Genomic DNA, 23,692 nt, shown 5'->3' with positions numbered 1-23,692 from the left:
CTTCATGGCAAAAGATCTGTGAAAAACATGCATGGGAAAAGCATTTGTTTGCTTAGATGTTTGCCTTTTTTGATGACTAATTTACTGCCATGGGCACATGCAATAAAAATGACACCCTTTGATCATAATAAACATGTAAAACGTTGGACATTTTTGAAGGATCTATGAGGCTAGATTGCTTTATAACATTATGTTGTATTTACTAGATGTTTGTCTATATGCCCTGTTCATTCTAACATCAGTTTTATCACTGCAGGTCACAGACTGGCTGTGTTGTTAATCGATCTGACTTTATCTAGGATGTATTGCTGTTTAAAATAAAATGTTCATCTATTTTGACCACAAATCAGTTATTTAGGCACTGAACATGTATTCTGAAGGAGAAAGGGGTTGTATATTAATTACAGCAGTGCAATGCATCATTTATCAGGATCTAGATAAAACATCGAACTACGTTCAATAATATTTGCATGTATGCACTTGGTAGACTGTTATATCCAAAGCTACATACATAGCTCAAGGTGTTTAATCAAAATGTGTTGTCAGAATACATTTGTGCATTGCCTTCAAAATTAACAATATTATGCAGAGTGTGTTTTTGCATTGCTTGGCTGCTGCATCTAAAGCAACATTTAGAAGTATTTGCACTGCCATTACAATTGCATAGTTAACGCTATGAGATTACCATTTAAAATTCATATTTGTATGATTCATTTAAATAAATAAATTATACTTTGCATATGAATCTAAAACTGTCAGTAGGTGGCGGAAAGTCACTGTCTTAATGAGTGAGTCATTGAATCAGTCATTCAGCTGATTCATTCAGGAACAAAGCAAATGAAACATTGATTTGTTAAAAAATGCTGGGGAATAAGAAACAACTGTGTGTTGCTCTGATGCACAACAGCAAAAAGACAATATTGTGTCTAAAATGAAACAAAATATGAACTTGTTTACTGAACTCTTATAAAAATCACATTTGCAATCGTGTTGATTTTTGATAAAAGCAGCGCTTGTTCACATGATATTGGCTAACTTTATCATATAGAAATATAAGACAAAATCTCACACATGGGCATTTTTCCCGACCTCATATTACATTTTGGGGTCATTTTAACGGCATACTAGGCTACATTATGTAGTGTGAACATGTTTTGGTTAGATTTTTGCGAAATGAGTTATATACTCAATGTCAGCTTTCATATCGTTAAAACTGTTATCGTAATTGATACATATTGAACACCTTCTAAACAAACTGGCTCATTCTCATTAAAATGTAACGTTTTCACCAGAAATGGGAAATTCTCATTGAAAGCACAGTTTTTGGGTCACATTCCGTACCCACTGTATATATATATATATATATATATATGTATGTACTGTATGTATATTATGAGGTCTCATATATATATATATTTTATTATTATTATTTTATTTTTTTTCAAATGCACCTGTGAACATTAGCTAATGCACTTTGAACTAATAAAAACAATCACATTTTATGTAAAAAAATATACGTATATATATACAATGTTCATGTTTTTGTTACCAAATTAATTAAATGATACATCTGAGGGGCAACAACAACAAAACAAAAATTTGAGAAAATCGCCTTTAAAATTGTCTAAATTAAGTTCTTAGCAATGCATATTACTAATCAAAAATTAAGTTTTGATATATTTATGGTAGGACATTTACAAAATATCTTCATGGAACATGATCTTTACTTAATGTCCTAATGATTTTTGGCATAAAAGAAAAATCTATAATTTTGACCCATACAATGTATTTTTGGCCATTGCTACAAATATACCCCAGCGACTTAAAACTGCTTTTGTGCTTCAGGGTAACATATATGGGTGACCGCTGAACATCTAAACATGAAAATGTCACATCACAGAAGTAAAAAAAAAAAAAAAAAAGTGTTTCAATGTATGCAGCATGATTTTGGACCAGTGATCTATAGAATATAAACTAAGCGTAGTCCTGGTTGTGGCTGTTTATGATACAAAAAAAAGAATACAACATAAATAAAATAAAAACTTGTAAAAGACAATGTTTCTTTCTAGGCGCTTCATTGCCCAGGGTTGTTGAGGACTCTGTTATCCTGCTGCTGCGGGATACAGGAAGCCTTCTTCCTTTTGCTTTGATTGTTTTCTTTCTAGGGCACTTTGATCTTGATTAAAATTGATGACATTTACAACATACTTTTCTTGCATCCTAAACAACTTTTCCTGGCCACTCCAGCAAGCCTTGATCAACCTTGATTATGCCTTATACAGAAACCCATTTACTGGCCAGCACTATATCGTCACATATAACTTGCAATAAATATAACCGCGATAGGTCCTCAAGTAGCTTGCTACTATTTTAGGAGCACGTCTACTGCTTATTCGGTCACACTCTGAAGCAGATGATGCATTTCCCAAAACACTTGAGTCATGTACCTTGAAGAACAGTTTATCTCAATACAAGCTTTTTTTGAGGCTGGGAAACATCCACAATTTAAAGTAGCTGTAATTGATAAAATAATGTTCATACGCATTACCAGTCCTTTAATCATACACAGAGATTTCCACATTTTAAGCTGACAGTAGATCGCAGAGTTTCCCTTGAGCTAATCGGTTTCATAATTTAACAGCACAGACAATGTTCAGTAAATGTATCGGCATAGAAGCAGAGTTTCAGTTATTTGACTTTGAGAAATTTGACTTTGGAAGTTATTTTAAGCGTTCTGGTGTTTTTCAAAACACCACTATCTGAAATCAAAAACAGAAGGAATCAAAAAAGAAGGATCTTAACGCATCTCTTTTCCAAGCAAAATTTCATAACGCCTGACCATGGCTGTACATGCTTTAAAATGGACAAAATATGTGTGTAAGGGACAGCCTGCAATTTAAGTTGTCTTCATGGAAAATCTTTCTGCTACAAATCACATTCTCATTTTTCCAACTAGCATGTTGTGAACCAATGTCATTATGATGTCAAACATTTCAGGACATGACGAGGAGTCGATTTAGAATTCAGATCACAGTGTGCAAACTAATGTAAGTTGATTGTTTTTATTTTATTTTTTTTCATGCACTGGTCAATTTTGGGATTTTGCTTCCATGGTATGTATTTTTCCAGAAAAAGCAAAATGGTTATTTTATTACACTTCATCTGTGATATTAACACTAATGTGACTTTTACAACGCATATATTTAAAGGTTGTTTTCTTAAAATTAATTCCACCCTGCACTGAGCCAAAAGCCCCCCCCCCAGCTATTAAAATTTTTATCATTTCATAAATCAGAAAATAGAGTCACCCAAAATCTCCTCTGTAAAAACCCTTACTAAGGCTTTAACCAAGATTTACATTTCTATTTTTGGGAATGCATTCAAATGTGTACATATTTAATTGTTACTCATCATTTGCTTATTTAAACACAAAAATTCTAAATGTTTTTGTAATACAAAACCCTTGTCTTAATATACTGTGATTAATTCACTGGGGAAATATGGTAATACTAGTTAAATCATCTAGCCTCTTCACCTGATGTGTCTTGCCATAATAGTGTTTATTTTGTCTTTTTGCAGCTTGAAAACCTTGCACACTGTCCATGAACTGTTGTACAGAAGCGAGTGTGACAATGCCCATGTCTTGTGTCTAACAGCAACGCTAAATGTTTTTGTAATACAAAACCCTTGTCTTAATATACTGTGATTAATTCACTGGGGAAATATGGTAATACTAGTTAAATCATCTAGCCTCTTCACCTGATGTGTCTTGCCATAATAGTGTTTATTTTGTCTTTTTGCAGCTTGAAAACCTTGCACACTGTCCATGAACTGTCGTTGTACAGAAGCGAGTGTGACAATGCCCATGTCTTGTGTCTAACAGCAACATACGGGTTTCACACGTCATGAAGAGAGAGAAAATAATGTCTGAATTTTCATATTTGCCTGAACGATTCTTTTAATTAGCCCTGCACAATTAAACCTGGACTGATTTTTGGAAGTCATTCTGTACTTTCTAAGTAAGCGACACACTCAGACCAGCGAGGCAAAGGCGATGGAGGGCAGCAGCCCATGTCCAGACACTAATGAATGAAATTGCTTGTGTAAGCCCTTTTCTGTCTATAAAGCCTTGAAAGGACACTGTGATACATTTGAAAATCCCAGAGTTATCAAAATTCAGCTCTCTACTCACCAAATCAGCGTACATGATGTGAGCTTTGCATTTCTGCTTCCTTTCACTCGCCGGACTCTGCTACAAAATGGCCTAATGTGCAATCTTATTCTGTGGATTTTCCAAAGAGGCATAGTAGTGGATGGAAACGGAGATGAGGGGGGTTATTTTCCAATTGGCCTTGTGAAAATGGGCAATTTCAAACTAATTCAGGTTTATTTATGAAGCCATTTCCGAATCGGAATTTATTACAGAGGACGGCCTGAAAATGGTCCTTTTAAATATGACTCGAAAATGGGCATTTTAAAGAAGACTCGATCGTTCCAGTTCCAGTTCTTCCTAGACACGGGCGATAAAATGACCTAATATCCCAACTATCGAGGAGCTATGCATGAGAGCAAACGTAATGTGCAATTCAAAGATTTCTATATGGATAATGCAATTTTACATATGAATTGCACTCATTTGCAGGGTCTAAAAGTAATCTGCATGGTCGAAGCTACTTCCAAACTGTAAATTGCCCAGCAGCAAGCCACCAATGATTTATAGTTAATCTATAGTCAATCTACTCTTTTGAAAGTCACTAACAAAAATGAGCTAACCACACTGAAGCTATACTTAAGGGTGAATGATCATAATAATCACAATTACTCACACTGTTAAAAACAAAAATAGTGCTACATTTAGTTAGTTACTCCTAGCACTGATCTTCTGTTACAAAACTGAAAGGGGGCCAGAAATGGCACAGTGTCCAGTCAGAAACCATGCATGCTACAGACTTCCCAGATTGTTATTTGGGTCTTTTTTTTACATTCCAGTAAAGGTTACATGCCCACTCAACTCTTTTGTATTCTGGCCTTGTCAGTTTATCAAGCAAATAATATGTTTGTCAGGCATGAAAGCCCCCAGGTCCCCCATTGAACTTTAACCATACGTCTTTTTTTCATTATTTTGTCATACAGGGAATTCAGTCGCCCTGAACAGTAACCATCAATCCGACGCATGGCTAACTGACGCTGACTGACAGATCAGGCCAAAGAACAGCCAGAAGAGAGAATTGCTTCATCAGTTAAGCTATATTTGAAGTTTCCAATTTACATACGCTAGCTGCGAGCTTTCTGGTGCTTCCCTGGCCAGGCTGTGGCGTTATTGGAGTAATCTAGCCAACTTCATTAAATGTCTGACATGCCGTCATATGTGGATGAAACATGTAAAGTCTATATGCAGTTTATGTGAATTATATGGGGAGTATGGGGCTGCTTAAAGACACAAGGGCTGGGAACTGTCTATATCAGTGATGGGCAAACTTGGCCCTTCCAGGCCACTTTCCTGCAGAGATTTGATCCAATCCTGATATGACTCACCTGCCTGTAGCCTTCTAGTAGTCTTGAAGACAATGATTAGCTGGTTCAGGTGTGTTTGATTAGGGTTGGAGCTAACCTCTGAAGGAAAGTGGCCTGGAAGGGCCAAGTTTGCCCACCCCTGGTCTATATAGTGTGATTTATATAACTGACAGCTTGCCGAAATGAATAATAAGAATAGCTAAAATGCCACAGAATGTATTTCTGATGTTTGCGGTTTCCTCATTACTCATGCTGTGTGAATGCATTCGCTGAACTCTGTGATTTTGTTCCAAACCGATAACAGAACGCATTATTTTAGCATTTGCTTGGCCATCTGTGTGGCCGCACTGTACACGCTGCTTTAAAGCGTTTCCATTACATACTTAATTAAGCTCTCATTACATATCCCCTAAATAATGGATCATTAACTTCTGAACTCAACCATAGTCAACCTGGCTTTTATTAATATGGGAGGGGCAATTAGAGTAATTTAATGAAGAAGAAGAAGAAGAAGAAGAAGAAGAAGAAGAAGAAGAAGAAAAAAAGCATTCTATTAGATTGACTTTCAGGTTTGTGAAAGCCATAGGGAACATGAATTAACCAGCACTCAACATTAATGAGTCAACGAAGTATGTGACCATTAACTTTAACAAACTTCAAGAAGCTTAAGAAAAAGCTGGTGGTGTATATTGATTTAAACTTAAATTTGTCCCAGAATGCTTGCCTGGCATATGTAGTGTTGGAAACTCTGATTTACAACTCAATTGGTTTCATTTATGTACGTGTTCAATGTTTAATAATGTTAAGATGTTGTTTGTAGCACTTGACAGCTATGGCCACAGTGTGGAAAAGAGCAGCACAGAAATGTCTTCGTTTGCACTCCACCTGAAAATAAATAAATACAGATACATTTTTTAATGTTTGTGTGAATGGCTTCTTTAACCACTGTGTCATCCCACTCTATATGAGAGAAAACAGTGACTTATGTTCTGAAGTATTATCAGAGTACATGAGAGTGGACGTGATGAATCATGCGTCAGCACACAGACGTGATGAAGTACGGCAGGGAAGCGACGTCAGAGATAAAGCTGCACGCTATGTTTGAACGCTCTCCACCTGAAAATAAATAAATACAGATACATTTTTTAATGTTTGTGTGAATGGCTTCTTTAACCACTGTGTCATCCCACTCTATATGAAAGAAAACAGTGACTTATGTTCTGAAGTATTATCAGAGTACATGAGAGTGGACGTGATGAATCATGCGTCAGCACACAGACGTGATGAAGTACGGCAGGGAAGCGACGTCAGAGATAAAGCTGCACGCTACGTTTGAACACATTTGTCCAGACAGCTGAGAAATAGAAATGCACAACAGACTGGTAAATGTCGCGCCACAAACACAGAAACATCAACAGCACGTCATCTGTGGTTTGATCATCCTTACGCGTGTAGTGTCAGGTGCTTTCATTATGTAGCTTGATACGATCTGCTTCAAAGCATATATTGGAATTATCATTGCTGTCAGACGTGTTGGAAATTTGATGTGTATGTTGATGTTCATAAGATGGGAGTGCTATCATACTGTCTCTGCTCATGTAGCTGGATCTTATCAGGATATATATGACAGGCTGCCAGACCTGTGCTCGATGTTTGCTTCTCATTGTGTTTGAATGTATATCTAATAGTCTGTTCTCAAAAAATATTATAGGAAGATACTGATAGATAGCACTTGCATTGCTTTACGGGGGATTTATTGCGGAGAATGTCTCAAAGAACACAAGTTCCCCTAAGCAGTAAACAGAAAGTTATATGTAGCAATTTTGTCAAGGAACTAACTAAAAATAGTGACATTACTAACGTATCTAAATTTTTCAGCAGGGTGACAATAGCAGTGCCATTGTTAAACAGTGTAATTAGGCTACTTTTCGTAACAATTAGCGGTATAGCATGATAAAAAATAAATAAAAATGTAGCATTTTAGGTCAAATGGTATTGTGTAATCTGCAAGAGTTCTGTGTTTATTCCTTAGAATGTTTGTCTGACATATAGTGTTCATTAAAGCGAATCAGTTCATTTGAACAGTTCATGTTGATCCTATTTAATTAATGTATTACTATTATTATTATTATTATTATTAGTGTAACACTTGAAGCTTTTATGTATAATGCACTGTATAGATTTCCATAATTTACATTATATCCTTTCATAAAGAATTGTAACCAAAGTTCAAATGCATTCTAAAATTAGCAGATTCCTTGAAATTGGTTATTTGTCATGTGTGTTAATGCATTGTGTGGCAATGAATAGATAAGTATTATTATGCATCATAACTATGGTTAATACTCTTAAGATCATTCAATGTATTATAAGGTGTGTTACAAAAGCAAAATGAATACTGTTAATAATGCATTATATGTACAAAGGCTTTAAGTAATGTGTTACCATCATTTTCCCAAATGATTGTAAATTCCACAGCTCGTGTAATGACACAAACTTTTAATTAGGATATGCTGTACAATTACAAGATGATATTAAGTGTGTGATTTGCAACTTTATCAAGATCCTGGCCCATGTCTAGTATACAATATATGCTAGCTGTTGTACAGCAGGCCCAATCCTGTTAATTAGCAAATTATCTTTGTAAAATGGTTTCATTGGGTTGTTTAAATTCCACAGCAAATTCCAGTATGCTGAAACTGAAAGTCTTTTATTTAATGCAGTTTTGATTGACTGCCAATACTGCCAAATGCAACAAGGCAAAACCTTTTGGAGATGATATTTCGTTTGTCTTCTCATTAAATTAATTCTCTAGACATGTGCCATTTATTGTGGATGGGTAGAAATAAAAAAAAAAAACAGTTAATTATCTATTTTATTAAAGGAAGCCAGTCTGCTTTTTTTCTTTCTTTTTTTTCGTCAGCAACCTTGAGGGTGGAGAATGTATTCTAGACACACCGCATGCAATTCCCAGAGACACCCAAAGAGAGGAAAATAGCGTCTATTACAACTTCCCTGGAAACCTTTGGGATAAGTAGTGTTATTTATTTATGTATTTATTGTTTGTTTTCTATACTAGAAATCATTCAGAGGCTTCTACAGATCGTTGAATGTTTCCCTAGCATACAAAAATGGTTTCATTGGGTTGTTTAAATTCCACAGCAAATTCCAGTATGCTGAAACTGAAAGTCTTTTATTTAATGCAGTTTTGATTGACTGCCAATACTGCCAAATGCAACAAGGCAAAACCTTTTGGAGATGATATTTCGTTTGTCTTCTCATTAAATTAATTCTCTAGACATGTGCCATTTATTGTGGATGGGTAGAAATAAAAAAAAAAAACAGTTAATTATCTATTTTATTAAAGGAAGCCAGTCTGCTTTTTTTCTTTCTTTTTTTTCGTCAGCAACCTTGAGGGTGGAGAATGTATTCTAGACACACCGCATGCAATTCCCAGAGACACCCAAAGAGAGGAAAATAGCGTCTATTACAACTTCCCTGGAAACCTTTGGGATAAGTAGTGTTATTTATTTATGTATTTATTGTTTGTTTTCTATACTAGAAATCATTCAGAGGCTTCTACAGATCGTTGAATGTTTCCAAATTTAGCTAGCATACAAAAACAAATGTTATGAAATGGGGTTTAACTCAAAAAAAAAAAAAACAATGCAACAGTTTGGCCTCATGGTTCTCATTTTAGTGAAGCACATTCAAATACAAAATTAAAAGTGCCCATCATTTTTTCAGTTCATTTCCATATTTAGTCTCAAAGGAAAATGTCCTTTCGTCTGCCACTTCATCTCAGAAGACAGATCTAGCATTTTTAACATTGGGTAATGGGTGTATGCAAGTATATCCAGACAGAGCTGCTTGTTTAAACTCTGTTACATTGACCTTCATTTGATGTGCTGGTATTTTCCACAAATGAACGTCTGTCAGAATAATATCTTGGATAATCATTGATTGAGGACGCTGATTGCCGAGCTCTCGAGTTTGCATTGCAGCAAATTACATCCATGCAGATAGATTCAGTTATGTTCATAAATACAGCCCGTTCTTCGACTGTACGGCGGATGTAAGTGGCACAGGTGAAGGATTACACATTTTTAGTTGATTATATATGGGAAGATCACATCTGGTGGCACTTGTCGGTCGGGTTTAATGCGCAAAGTTGGGTCGAATTCAGCAAAGATTAGCTTCAAACATTCTCAATGCCAAACCTCTATGAATGGGTATTCAAGCAAACAGCGAACACCAGTCTATAATCACCTTTTTATCCCCGCCGTAACACTATTCAAGCACATGTAAATTTGTTAATTTATGTTGAGCGCGCGAGAGGGAGGATTTGCTCAGATGCCCTTCCGTATCCTCAGCCAAACAAATTAAAGCATATTTTACGACCTCACCACAGCTCCATGCATACCGATATGCACAAATCTGCCAATCGATGCCATTTGTAATTGAATTTAGATGAAGCCCTTTGTATTCTGTTTGATCCGTGTTCCTTTCACCCAGCCCTCCCTCTTCTGAGAGCTGTAATAGTTTCCCATGTTCCAGTTAAATTTGGCCTTTTGTTTCAGACAAATTGGCTGGATTCATTTTGCTAGCAAAACCCGATGCTGGAACCATTAGCGCTCCAAAGAACCTGGACTTGGAGTGTCATTAGTCACTGAAAAAATGCTTAATCATTCCTCCCGCTGTTATTGATTTGCCATTAGATGGTGACTATTTAAAGCAGACCTTGTTCAGGAATCTAAGAGTTACCAAACAATGTCTTTTAATCACAAAAGTCAGCTGAACAACCTTGAGGGTCGGTGTCTGAAAGAGTCTGCTTGCTACCCTTGGGGGAAACACTTTAGGTGGAGATTTGATTCGTTGGGAAAACATGATGGTGTCCGCTTCCTTCTTTTCTACACGTTTGGTGCCATTTGTAAGAGCCAATGAGTGTTGAGAACTAATGCTAATTACTAATGAATTAATTTGTATTATTTGTAATGTACTGGCATTTTTTTTTTGTGTAAGAAAATGTCTAAGCACAACATTACCTAAATGTACAAAAAAAAGAGCCTGTGTGACAGTGTTGAACTCTGTAGGTGAGTCAGGGGTGATCCAATGTTTTCAGTTTCTGGGGCCTCAAACCCCTCAGAGGAATATTCCTTGCCTTAAGTGCAAGAGGTCACAAGTTTCTTCCTTTCTTTCTTTCTTTCTTTCTTTCTTTCGTTCTTTCTTTAGCCTTTGTTTCTTTTTTAGCAATTATGTGTAGCATAATTTGGTTCCATTTATTCTGTGATTTCACAAATTATTATTTTTAAAAGAGACTTGCTTGTTTTTGTTTTTCATTGAATAAGTAATACTACCTTTAAATATGCATATTTATAGTTTATGGGTTTTGTGTATTTTGTGAATGTAGGCGGGTGCATCTACTGTTGAAATAAATTTACATTTATTTATTTAATAGACATTTTTTTTATCACATCAAATCATTGAGTACATTAATGATATCTGCATTGTTCTGTTCTGTTAACCCTGGGGGGGTTATTATTGCTGCTCTCCCTGCTCATTCATGACAGGCTGCATGGATGGGCAGGGAGGTTTTTTGCCCAGAACAGAACCATACCGCCAAACCAAACTTTATGCTAAGTATCTATCATTCTGACGATAGTGGTCCTGACAGAAGTAAGTTAATCTGTTCTTTTGACATTTATATGATCATAAGTTGCATTTCATACAACCTTGTTTTTGTTTTTCATTGAATAAGTAATACTACCTTTAAATATGCATATTTATAGTTTATGGGTTTTGTGTATTTTGTGAATGTAGGCGGGTGCATCTACTGTTGAAATAAATTTACATTTATTTATTTAATAGACATTTTTTTTATCACATCAATTTAAAAACGAGAACTGCGTTATGCTGATTTAGCTTTTAGTATAAGTAAGTTAATCTGTTCTTTTGACATTTATATGATCATAAACACTAAATATTTATCTGTTTGCATTCATACAATTTAATGTTCAAATAATGTCTCATCAAATAATTATTTCATTTATATTACATTATTTCTTAAATTATTAAAATGAATTATTTTATTGCATTTAAACAAGCCGTCACACTAGGCATTTCAAAGATGTGGACAGTGGAGGAGTTCAGTTCAGTCCGACCCGCGGGAAGGAAAACAAATTAAAAGTAAAATATGCTAAAAACATTCATGGTCCATTTATTATATCAGAATAATATTTTCATGATTTTCTAATTTTAGCTACAGCAGTGCAGATAAACTGTAATATGTTGTGTTATGATGTAGCTCTCAGTGCCAGAATCTTTCTTTTAATTACACACAGATTCATGCGTTTCATCTGAAACTGCATCTGTGAGTGACACAACCATCAGCAACACACTTAATTTACCGACTTTGAAGTTTGTGTGAGTTGCTCACAGCAATAATGACCACATGGACAGGTACAAGAAAAAAATAGCAATAAGAGGATGTTAATTTCACTTTTGGACAGTGAGTTTCCAAGCCTTCAATACATTTTAATACATTTATATTGATTTTATATTGTTGCAGGTTAGCTAAGAATAAGATTGATTGTGTCTCATAATTGTGTCTTATATTTTATTTAAATATTAAACCTTAAGTATTTAAACTTGATCTCAGTGTTTTCATTCATTCATTCATTCATTTGAGACTGAAGCCGTCTTAGGTGTTTTTAGGGGTAGTGAGTAATAATGTCATAATTTTGTAAAATCGAAAATGAAAAGATGCATTTGTTGTACATTTGAACATTCAAGAGATCATCTCTGATTAAATATAAAGTTTAAAGTTAGTTTAAAGAGGTCATATGATGCGATTTCAATTTTTCCTTTCTCTTTGGATTGTTACAAGCTGTTGGTGCATAAAGAAGATCTGTAAAGTTGCAAAGACTAAAGTCTCAAATCCAAAGAGATATTCTTTATAAAAGTTAAGAGTCAGCCACACCTACCTAAAATGGCTCGTTCTAACACGCCCCCACATATCTACCTCACTATGTGGGAAGATTTGCATAATGCCGCCCAAATGTTCACGCAAAGAAGGCGTAACTTTTATTCTCACTGTAGTATTGTTGTTTCAGCCGCCATGTCGTGAAGGCACTGTGTGCTTTGTTGTGAAAGTGAAACTACTTTGTTTGGTCTTCCAAAAGAGGACGATATCTGCTTTGGTTGCTGAGGAAATTCTACAACTTTGCGCTGTCGATCGCCGGATCAGCTTTCACCGTGGACGAAGCGGAGTCCAGCCCGGAGTCGTCACATGTCCTTCCGGACGCTCCTTTGTCGAAATCGCCGGCCGCGCCGTTCTCAAGCCCATGCCTCAGCTCACTCTAACCCTCCGGCCGTTCCTCACGCTAGCCCCCGGCCTCTGCTCACTGTAGGCCGCCGTGTGTGATGCTGTTTCGTTGTGAAAGCGAAACTACTTTTTTTGGCCTTCCAAAAAATTTGACTGTATGTGCTTATAAATGGCTGATCGTGCCGCGTCTCCTCAGGCCACAGAGCACCTGCAGTCTTTCATCGCAGACTGTGACCGAAGAACCGAACTGGCCAAAAAACGGCTGGCTGAAACGCAGGAAGAGATCAGCGCTGAAGTGGCTGCCAAGGTAAAACCTGACGATCTGCGCTGGGGAATCCCTGAACGATCTCTGCAACACGAGATTTCACTTGCACATCATTTTCATATTGAAGTTTCACACACCTGCTTTTTGTGCACAGACCAGCGACTAGCGAGTCATGGTCCACAGCTCTGATATAAACTGACTTTTTATGAAGAAAAAGGAGGATGGGCCCTTCAATGTGTCCTGTTCCAACTTCCTGTTTCGATAGGAAGTACATGCAAACAGAAAAGAAAACCACTCAATTTATTTTCTTTTTAAAGAGACCATATCCTACAGAACCTTGTTTCCACCACAGAATAAAAAGGATGATCGCAAAATTCCACGGTTTTGATATAAGTTTATATCTCACAATTTTTCGTTAACGGCTCACAATTCTGATGTTTTTCTTTTAGAATTTTAAGTTTATATTTCAAAGTTTTAACTAAGTCTAAAGGTAAATGTAAACGTAGAATTCGGAGAAAAAAAATTCTTAATTGTGGAATATAAGCATAGAGATCTGAGAAAAGTCAGAATTGTGAAGTGTAACCTCCAAATTATGAGAACCATAGGACACGACTAGAAATCAGTGGTTAAGTTGTGTGTACAACACTGTTCCAGAACACTTCAACCCAAATTTTCAGATGTGTGCAGCACATTTTATGGAGGACTGTTTCCTGATCCTAGGAGAGTAGACTACAATGCCAGCTGTTCTGACTCAAAGACTGTATGTAAGTTTTTTATATTTAAAGAGCTTTTATATTTTATATATTTAAAGCGAGTTTTTTGGGCAGTGTAGAGTAGGGCTTGTAGTTTGTCATTTCTCCGATCACAAATGCAGACATGGTTTTATGTTTACGCGGCGCGATGCAACGCAACGCGTAAAAAGACAGTATACGTCATTATAATCCATAATTATGTTCCCACTGGATGCAACGAATGCCTTGTTTATAATGGGTTTTCATGTTTTTGTCTCGTCGCTCCGGCCGGACAGGGCATCACAATATGTTGAGGACCGTAACATTTCTGTCTCACGCTTAAGGTATTCGGCCAATCACAACGCACTGGATAGCTGGCCAATCACAGCACACCTCGCTTTTTCAGACCGATGAGCTTTGTGAAAATCGATGCATTTCAGAAAGGCGGGGCATAGAGGAGAAACAATAATGTACAGTATGTGGAAAACAATGTGTTTTTTTAACCTTAAACTGCATGAACACATTGCATTACACCAAATACACAAAATACTGTACTTTTTAGCAGTATCATATGACCCCTTTAAAAACAGATGGCATGCAAAATTATAGGATGTGTTTTGTTCCATGTCTCAGGAATCATGAAAACATGTTATTGAATAGCAATGTCTTTGCATACAAAGTCAAACTGCACGCTTTCCCTGCAGATCAGCATTAGTCTTGTCCTATTCCAGGTTGTTTATTTGCAGGAGACTGTGTTACAATTGCAGATTATCAAACTGGCATTAGGTGAAACAAGTGAAAGCAATCTGAAAGCCAAGCAACATATCAATATCTAGACACAGCCCAGCGGGCCAACATATTGACAGGCAGTTTTCCAAGCTTCTGGTCAATGGCTTTCCACATACAAATTTGAATCGAGACAGATTTAGGTAAGACAATGACAGACTTTTCATTTCTAGGTTGCCTGTGGTGCATGTCAACTGCATGCGGTGCATATTATCAATTCTAAGTGATGATTATTGTCCAACAGCCCCAAGCTGCTTCAAAGTTGCCACTGAGTCCCACTGACTAAATGACACCGTTAGAAAACTCAAAATGAATGTTTTTCCTCAAGCGCAACTGTGTAGTTTCTGCTTTGTTTTCAGAGTTTGTCTTTTGAAATTCCTGCTGCCTGTTGCTTCTGCAAACTCTGACCAGAAAGGCAACCTAGAGCTTCTAAAGCATCGTCTACAAAAAAGACCAACATGACACAAATATAAAGGAGTTATTATACACTACCATTCAAAAGTCTGGGATAATTATGATTCTTGATTGCATAAAATCAGCATATTAGAATGATTTCAAAAGGATCATGTGAGACTGGAGTAACGATGCTGAAAATTCAGCTTTACATCACAGGAATAAATTACATTTTAAAATATATTCACATTGAAAAACAATTATTTTAAATTGCAATAATATTTCCACAGTTTTACTGTAATTTTAATCAAATAAATGTAGCCTTAGTCAAAAATGTGCAGATTTTATTAGTGACAACAAAAACATGTCAGACATGAAATGTGATATGATAAAAAAAAACAAAAAAAATGAATGGATGGATGAAAATGTATTTGCATATATAATTTAAAATGTTTTCTGAATTTAATTATTAAATTATGCATTTAATTGGCAAGTGCAGCTTTAACTGGAAGAAAACCAGAATCTAATTCCTAAAATCTATTTGTACACTTAGCATATTACATAATCGCTAATTACATGTACATCACTCAGGACCAGCGGCTTGTTTCTCACCTCAATCATCTTAACAACTAACATTTATTGTATGTTTTGGCTGTTCCACGCCACTATGCCCTGACGTCTGATAGTGCAAATGAATGAATATTCATTACGGTTTGCTATTAATCACAACAACGATCTGTCCTTGAACGCCGCAGAGAGATGAGTTATCGGTTCTGTTTGAGGACGACGTAAGAGCATTACTAAACTCCCGGGGTTGAACTGCAATGGATCCCTGTGGCATTTGAATCATCAAAAAAAAAAAAGCATGTTTGGGAAAAACATGATAAGGACACTAGGAAGACGTGTGGTTTCTGAAGGGAGTAATGAATGACTGGCTTAATATGTTTTACTTAAGCAATTAAACCTTCAGAAGCAGAGGCAGCTCATTCATAAAACATTTTTATTCAAGCCCTGTAAATATTGAAGGGTCAGGACTCTACCTGTGCTCATTTGACAGGTAATTAATCCCATATGCTGTGGAAGTGTTTACATACATATATAAGTGTATATATACATATACATATATAAAACATACATACATACATACATGTATATATATATACAATGCATTTTTCCATAAAAATGCAGTCATTGAGAGGATTTTTTTAATCATCCTGAAATCATATATTATATTATATTATATTATATTATATTATATTATATTATATTATATTATATTATATTATATTATATTATATTATATTATATTATATTATATTATATTATATTATATTATATTATATTATATTATATTATATTATATTATATTATATTATATTATATTATATTATATTATATTATATTATATTATATTATATTATATTATATTATATTATATTATATTATATTATATTATATTATATTATATTATATTATATTATATTATATTATATTATATTATATTATATTCTTTCCACTTGCAGTTCATTTTTTATTTATTTTTACCAGTTTTACAGTGTGTTATTAGATTTTTATTTTTTTTTCTGGTACTGAATTCAATGTTTAGTATATTTCTATATTGATTACAGTTTTTATGCCCCATTAACTACTGTATAAGTCATGTATAGTTTGATTTCATCATTGTCGTAGCCAGTGGAATGAGTTTGTCCTGGGATCTGTTTGTTGACCAGTGTTAGTGTTTGGAAAATATGCTTGAAAAAATATATATATTTTTGCAAATTATTTGGTGACGTTTGGTACTCTGACTTTGTAGTTTGTCAGCATAATTGTAAGCTATTTAAAGTTGCTAAGCAACACAGCTCCGCCTTCAAACATGATTCATCCAATCAGAATCCATAAGCATCTGTTTCATAAATTGTATTTAGTTTCAGTTTTGACTTGTAGTACCATTACATAATTTAATTTAATTAAATTACAATAAACTGTACTCTACTGGTACAACTCAATTCTTACTTTATTCTTCAATATTATCACAATTGTATCAGTACCACATATTTTGGTCTTATTTTACAATTTGTACCCAAGCTGCCAGCTGGCAGTAACCCACACAATAAATTATAAACACTTTCTTGTGAATTGTTTAAATAAAGCAAAGAGTCTGCCAACAGAATAAATGAACATGTAAATGCAAATGTAAAGCAATTTAAGCTACCGAATACTGAGCATACTTGAAATCCCTATAATGCTGACTTCAGGTCCTCCTGGGACGTACTTACAATGTGATGAAGTGAGTTTGGATGGGGAAATAATGGAAGCATTGGGTCATTTTGTATTTATTTCTCTCTCTCTTTCACTTGGACAGAGACTGGGAGCGGTTTAGCAGTGGAAAAACAAAACTGAATATGTAGAATATGCAGAACATGTACATTAGACAAACTGGTGTTGTGTGTGTGTGTGTGTATGTTGGCAGAGACAATTACAGTTATTATTTTCATTAAATAACATACAAAAATAATAACTGATCATTTAGCGTCAACAAAAGCTACATTACCCAAAGCATTCTGAAGCTCAAGGAAGTGAGTTTGGATGGGGAAATAATGGAAGCATTGGGTCATTTTGTATTTATTTCTCTCTCTCTTTCACTTGGCGACAGAGACTGGGAGCGGTTTAGCAGTGGAAAAACAAAACTGAATATGTAGAATATGCAGAACATGTACATTAGACAAACTGGTGTTGTGTGTGTGTGTGTGTGTGTATGTTGGCAGAGACAATTACAGTTATTATTTTCATTAAATAACATACAAAAATAATAACTGATCATTTAGCGTCAACAAAAGCTACATTACCCAAAGCATTCTGAAGCTCAACTCAAATCAGAAATATAACTTCTAAGGATCAAAAATGACGCCACCGCCGCTAAACCTCGTAACGCCATTGGCTCCTCAAACTGTCAGTCAAACCTCATTATTCCTCCCGCCTCTCTCATGAATGAAGTGTGGCGTGCAGTTTGGAGCATCTCAGCTTGTCTGGAGGTACATAAAGATCTGTTGATTGAAAAAGTACAGCGTTTTCTTTACTCGAAACACTATATTTATAAAGGCTAATGTTTTTTTTTTTTTTTGTATCTGAGAAGCGAAGAAGAGTGTCTTAGCATTTGTTGTCAAGTCACAGTCAAATAGCTTGTGCAAAGCGCTGTATATTTTATAATATGATAATTTGGCCAAAAAAAACTGAGCGCCCACATAGCGACAGAAACCTGTATAACCTGCAAGTTCATGAAAATGTAAATGCGATGCCCATACTGCCTTTGATGTGGTGTTAATGACGGGGGAAAAACATCCGCTGGTCAAAAACTTCGTACTTGAACTTGATTTTGGTGAAATGTTAAAAAATATAATGACACATGCAACGATGCAAATAAATGTAGCCTAAGTTATTTGTAGGCCTATACATCTACGTGGTAACCCTATACAATAAGATGTCATTAATGTTAGCTAATGTATTAACTAACATGAGCATACAATGAACAATACATTTATTACAGTATATATTAATCTTTGTTAATGTTAGTTAATAAAAATACAGTCATTCATTTGTAGTTCATGTTAGTTCACAGTGCATTAACTAATGTTAACAAACACAACTTTTGATTTTAATAATGCATTAGTACATGCTGAAATTAACATTAATAAATGCTGCAGAAGAATTGTTAATTCTTAGTTCATGTTAACTACACTAGTTAACCAGTGAAACTTATTGTGAAGTGATACCATTTATATAAATGTATCTGCAAATTCTGCAGACAATAAAGCCACAATACCAACTACCAATAGGAGGTTTCCGGCTGACATCAAAAATGTATTTTGCCTATGTCACAATATGAGGTAAATCCGGCCCCGTACATGATGTATTTTGCCTATGTCACAATATGAGGTAAATCCGGCCCCGTACATGATGCTGATTTTTGTTGCCAAATTGGTTTGGAACAGTTGTTGAATAAACAATTAAACTGAACTATTATGCCTGTCTATCTGCTTTACTGACAGTTTTATTGATCACTGAGCATTGACTTGATATGATGTTGGTTCAATATACATTTTTATTTTTAAATAGCTTAGATGTAGTAAACTACTTTTGCCATGTTGCTGTAGCTTAGTTTGCTACATTTCACAGTTTGCTTCATTTTAATGAAGAGTAACTGTTAGCTTAGCTCCAAGTAGCTTGCCCAACACTATATATATATAAAACACTCATCAGAATTACTAAAACATTACTGGCCCTAAAATAACCATCTTTTAGCATTCTGTTTACTTGGCTGGTGCAGGAACCCTGAGAACACTCAATTTGAAACCAGCCATCAAAAATACACACAAAACGCATGCAAAAATAAGTCAAAATTCGATCAAAAAAGATCAGCTTCTGGCATTGTTTTTGAATTGACACGCCCCCAACTCAGAGTTCCCACTGCTTATTCTGATACTGTGACGTTCACTTGTGCACATCACGTAATTACGCTCGTCCCGGCCTGACTTGGAGGCAGCATAAGCCCAATGTTAATCACAGCCGCTTTCAATTAAGAGTATGGCTGAACTCAAGAGTCAGAATGAAATGAGGTGCATGTCGTAACTAATTTGACTCTGCGAGTTCATCTGAGAAGGTGCCTTGGCATCTTATGAGGCAAGGGTTATCAATGGTGAGTGTTACTGCCGCTCTAGTTGAAGTTTATTAGATATAATGGCAGTGCTGACGATGACTCAAGCTTGCTCAAGCTAATTATTGATACTCTAAAAGATGAAAAGTGATCACAAGGTCACTCTGGAACATTTCTGGGAAAATATCAAAGAACAGCTACGGGGAATGTTTTGATGCAGACCAAAGCGTTCGGATATCAGCTCTTTAATACATGCAGTAGCTGTCACAGCCTTGATTAGAGCCTTTCAGACTGACGTGAAGGAGCAGAGTTTATGGGGAAAGCGTGTTTGACTCTGGCAATAGCTCACTGAGCTCCAGCAGTAACGTCGACTTATGATCAAGTTTGAAAGAGAACGCTCTCAGTAGATGAATGCATCATACATCTGGATCGGTTAGCTCTGGGCCCAATTAAACACTGCTGAGTCACCCCAAACTTTTAATTTAATTAAAAAATATATTTTATTTTATTTTTTTTATTTTAATTTATTTACAGTGTGTGTGTGTGTGTGTGCATGCATGCTTTTATTTTATTTTATTTTATTTTATTTTATTTTATTTTATTTTATTTTATTTTATTTTATTTTATTTTATTTTATTTTATTTTATTTTATTTTATTTTATTTTATTTTATTTTATTTTATTTTATTTTATTTTATTTTATTTTATTTTATTTTATTTTATTTTATTTTATTTTATTTTATTTTATTTTATTTTATTTTATTTTATTTTATTTTATTTTATTTTATTTTATTTTATTTTATTTTATTTTATTTTATTTTATTTTATTTTCCAAAAAAAAAAAAGATAGGGCCTCAAACTTTTTTTTTTTTATAAATTATTTTTCAGTGCCTTCACATAATAATAATAATAATAATAATAATAATAATAATAATTTATGAATGTATTAAATTAATTAGTTAATTTATTTACTTATGTATATTTAAGTGAATATATGAATATATGTTAAATAAATATTTATTTCAATTATTCAACTTAATTTAATATTCAGCTCCTACCTAAATGCTTCAGAATGAATGAATTATGTATTTATTTATTTACATTTAAGTACAATAGATATGTTAAATAAATATTTATTTCAATTATTCAATTTAATTATTTTCATAGTCAGCTCCAACCTAAATTCTTCAGAATGAATGAATGAATAAATGTATATATGTCATTCATGATGACAAACACAGTTGATTGACACATGCTGCAAATGTGCATTGACTCGTGATACTCCAGGCTGTTCTTCTCAATGTTTTCATCAAACATAGCAGGAAGTTCTGGAATATTCACACCAGCATCACAACTGTCGAGATGCATTAGTTCCATTTCGTTCATTATGGATGTCAAAATGAGAGCTACTGTATTCCACTGCTTTAGCTGTACAGTGAACAAGCCTGACTTCATCTAATCTTTTCCCATCAGTGATCATTTTAGTTTTTCTTCTCTCTAGCTAGACCTGGGTCACTGGCAATTTAGCCAGCATTGTGGTCTCTCATAACGCTGTAGTTATTTGCGGAAGCCAAACAAAGCAATGCCCAATTATTTGGATTGACTGGAAGAGGCAGCTTCTTGACATGCTCTCACAAGGAAGCATCACTTTTATTCTGCACCATCAAAATGTCAGTCTCATTTTGGAGGATTTCTCTGGTTTTCCCAAGGGTACATTTTTAATGATAGTGATTTCTGTCATTTACACAGCCTCATATTGTTTGAAACATCATCTTTTTTTCTGTTTTTTTTTTTAAAGAAATCTTAAGACTGCAACTTTTGATAAAAAATGATAAAAACAGCAATTTTTTACTATTAATAATACTATTATTATTACTATATACTACTTTATAACTTTATTTATAATTCTGCTAATATGCTTTAAAATGTAATTTATAATATATATTATTTTCAGCATTGTTACCCGTCTTCAGTGTCACATGATCCTTCAGAAATCATTCTAAAATGCTACATTTGCTGCTCAATAAACATGTCTTATATTATTATCAATATTAAAGTGTATATATATATATATACTGTTGTTGTTGCTATTGTTAGTTGTAGTAATAGTAGTATTAGTAGTATGTAGTATTCCAAATTTCTTTACTGACATTTTTTATCAGTTTACTGCATTCTTGATGAATAACAGTTGGGCCAAAAATAATCTTCACATACTGTTGTTGAAGCATCTTCTGTGTGTTTTAAGTACAAAAAAAAAAAAAAAAAAAAAAAAAAAAAAAATATATATATATATATATATTTGTGTGATACTAATAAGAAATGTTTCTTGAGCAGCAAATGTAGCATTTCACATGTGATAACACGCAAAGCTATTGTATTTGACTTTATATAGCATGCAAGTCTTATGAATGTCTTTTTATAGTGCTTTTTGTTGTGTTTGTTCCTAGAGTTTGACATGCCAGATAAAATGTTGCTGTTGTATGTAGCTGTGTGAAGGTTGTTTCACCAAAAGATGTGAGTAAATAATGATACAATTTTTATTTTGGTCAACTGGTGAAGTGTATTAAGTATTTTGTAAAGTTATAAATAATAAATAGGGGTTTGCACTGAAGTACCATGGCTGTTTAGTGAATTTGTCTATCAGAGATGGAAATACCACAACGTTGTATACTACATTTGCTCTCAAACAAATCCATCCGCAGTCAGCCACTCATCTCTCTCTCATAAAGCTGGTGTTTATGAGATGTGTTCCTTTTAAGAACTTCTTTTTGCAGACGAAAGGTAAAGAACCAGTTTAAATTCACTGGCCTCTGCCTGAGTTTCACTTTGAACTGGAGGTTTGCAGTATGTGTGTGTGTGTGTGTGTGTGTGTTTCTCCTGTCAGGGTGATTTCTCTGAGGTTTGATAGGGTCTGTGCTATTCTCTAGTATAGCAGGGGGAGCCATGCTTTTTTTTCTGCTCCAGAATTTGATTCTCTTCACATCAATTCATTTCAGGGCGCTGGATGGCTGTCGTATTGCAAACATATTCAGATTTAAATTCAGCTTTGGTCATTTTTCTCTTGGGAAAACTGATTTTTTTTTTCTTCCCCCTCCAGAGTTATGCATTCTCATATACAGTAAGTGGAGGAGGATGTTTTGAACATCCAGTAGCCTCGAATGCAGAATTATATTATAACGTGTCCGCCACATGAATGTATATTGCACGCTAATGTATTATAAAGCGCTTACCACTTGATCTTTTCCGTATTGACAATATACTAAGTGCAACGGGTTAGAATGAATGCCTCCTGTTTTCCACTGGCAACAGTTAAAATAATAACAGCGTTTGTAGTGTTTGAAAAGGAACGAGTATGAAAGCAACTCTCTCTAAAGCCAAGTACACTGTAAATCACTTACCTTGCTCTTTCCCTAAAGCCTTGGCAAACAAAATAACATTTTATTCGTCCATCCATCAGCTGCTTCCTAAATTGAATTACAGAGGTAAAGCACAGACTGTTAAGAAGTCACTTTGGCTATTATGTTTTTTGCATGACTGGACTTACATAGTAATGGCTCATTGTCTCAAAGTGACATACTCGGAACAAAATTATAAACGCAACAATTTTGTTTTTGCCCCCATTTTTCATGAGCTGAACTCAAAGATCTAAGACTTTTTCTGTGTACACAAAAGGCCTGTTTCTCTCAAATATTGTTCACAAATCTCTCTAAATCGGTGTTAGTGAGCACTTCTCCTTTGCAGAGATAATCCATCCACCTCACAGGTGTGGCATATCAAGATGCTGATTAGACAGCATGATTATTGCACAGGTGTGCCTTAGGCTGGCCACAATAAAAGGCCACTCTAAAATGTGCCGTTTTATCACAAAGCACAATGCCACAGATGTCGCAAGTTTTGAGGGAGCGTGCAATTGGCGTGCTGACTGCAGGAATGTCCACCAGAGCTGTTGCCCGTGAATTGAATGTTCATTTATCTACCATAAGCCATCTCCAAAGGCTTTTCAGAGAATTTGGCAGTACATCCAACCGG

At 34.8% G+C, this 23,692-nt stretch overlaps 1 long non-coding RNA gene across 1 annotated transcript; it reads left to right on the top strand.

Annotated features, from left to right (window-relative positions):
* Positions 1-3,089: 3,089 nt before the first annotated feature.
* LOC107558901 (uncharacterized) lies at positions 3,090-19,668 on the top strand. Its single transcript, XR_001605538.1, has 3 exons — positions 3,090-3,164; positions 4,958-4,960; positions 19,658-19,668. It is a non-coding gene; the product is annotated as an uncharacterized lncRNA (long non-coding RNA).
* The last annotated feature ends 4,024 nt before the right edge of the window (positions 19,669-23,692 follow it).

The sequence above is a fragment of the Sinocyclocheilus grahami genome, unplaced genomic scaffold (genome assembly GCF_001515645.1).
Source record: "Sinocyclocheilus grahami isolate Dianchi unplaced genomic scaffold, SAMN03320097.WGS_v1.1 scaffold665.1, whole genome shotgun sequence".
In the NCBI taxonomy this organism is placed as follows: Eukaryota; Metazoa; Chordata; class Actinopteri; order Cypriniformes; family Cyprinidae; genus Sinocyclocheilus; species Sinocyclocheilus grahami.
Note: the sequence above shows the minus strand (reverse complement) of the source record. Positions and strands in the feature narration are given on the sequence as shown.